Consider the following 1447-nt stretch of genomic DNA (forward strand, 5'->3'; position numbering starts at 1 on the left):
TTACCTGGAGCTAACTGTGTACTTGGGAATTAAGAAGAGCTCTCCAAGGGAGAGGTTTGGGGATCCATGGGTTCTGCTGAGCCCCTCCCACATGAGGTGTGGATTCTTTTCCTGAGGGTCTCTGTGGAGCACAGGATGACCGGCATCAGCTAGCAGTGCGTCTAAGCTGGCTTCAGTTTGTGAAACGTGGGTCCTGGGGCTTCCAAGGGATGCTTATGTTGCTGGCCCTCAGGTCATACTCTGAGCCACATGCTTTCCAGAAGTTCTTGCTCAAATAATCTTTACCTTCTTCCTCATCCACACCTCTAAGTTCTGGGAATATCAAATAATAATACTTGAACTTAATCTTGGCGCTTGCTCAGGCTCTATTTCACCACCATAGAAAAATATTTCTTGTTACAGAAGTTTACTTACCTTAGAAGTAGATTCTATGGTAGCACATCTTAGAATCTTCCTGGCCCAGCATAAGCCATGCTAAAATTTGTTGATTTACTTTAGTTTAATTACATTGGAACATTGTTTCCTTTATTCTATGCTGGGAATTCATTTCTTTCCAAAGAAACACACCAGACACAGGTTTTCCAAAGCTTTGAAAAAGATTCATTTGATGGTAGCTGTGGTTCTCAAATATGCTATCTAGTTCTAGCTCCAAATATAAGACTTGTTTCCCCAGTCCCACTAACCTGTCCCCAGACAGGTCCAATAAGAAAAATGCCTCCAGCAGCTTCCCTAAAGCTTTACTTACCTAAAGGTTTTTCCTTATGTTACCAGCTTTGCTTATCCCATGTCTCTGGACCCAACCTGGTATATCTAAAATGAAATAACTGTCTTCTCTCCAAGTGGTAGTTTGAATAAAAATGGCCCCATAGTCTCATAAGGAGTGGCATTATAAGGAGGTGTGGCCTTGTTGGAGTGTGTGTGGCCTGTTGGAGTGTGTGTGGCCTGTTGGAGTGGGTGTGGCCTTGTTGGAGGAAGTGTGTCACTGTGGAAGCTGGCTTTGCTATCTCATAGGCTCAAGTCACTCTGCCTGCTGCCTGCAGAACAAGATGTAAATTCTCAGCTCCTTCTCCAACACTGTGTCTGCCTATGATCTGCCATGTTTCCTGCCATGACAATAATGGATTAAACCTCTGAAACTGTAAGCCAGCCCCAATTAAATGTTTTCCTTTATAAGAATTGCTGTGGTCTTGGTGTCTCTTCATAGCAATACAACTGTAGCTAAGGCACAGGGACTAGGGTACTGTTGTAATAGGTCTGGCCACGCTTTTGTTTGGAGAACTGTGGACTTTGGGACTTTGGATTAGAAAAGCAGTAGAATGCTGTAAGCGAGGCTTAATGGGCCAGGCTGGAAGGGGCATGGAAGACAGTGGTGCTGGGGGTGGTTTGAACTGTGGGCACCTTGGCTCTAGGAGTTTCAGAGGAAAGGATTTTAGTGTATGGCCTAGAC

At 44.5% G+C, this 1447-nt stretch overlaps 1 long non-coding RNA gene across 1 annotated transcript in view; it reads left to right on the forward strand.

Moving 5' to 3' along the window:
• The first annotated feature begins 1029 nt into the window (after window positions 1-1029).
• The window catches only part of LOC129665154 (uncharacterized), a 23322-nt gene continuing 22904 nt past the window's right edge, over window positions 1030-1447 (forward strand). Inside the window, exon 1 of the long non-coding RNA XR_008718339.1 lies at window positions 1030-1138. This is a non-coding gene — a long non-coding RNA (uncharacterized LOC129665154). The remainder of the gene's footprint in view (window positions 1139-1447) is intronic.

The sequence above is a fragment of the Psammomys obesus genome, unplaced genomic scaffold (genome assembly GCF_907164565.1).
Source record: "Psammomys obesus unplaced genomic scaffold, mPsaObe1.curated_primary_1811, whole genome shotgun sequence".
In the NCBI taxonomy this organism is placed as follows: Eukaryota; Metazoa; Chordata; class Mammalia; order Rodentia; family Muridae; genus Psammomys; species Psammomys obesus.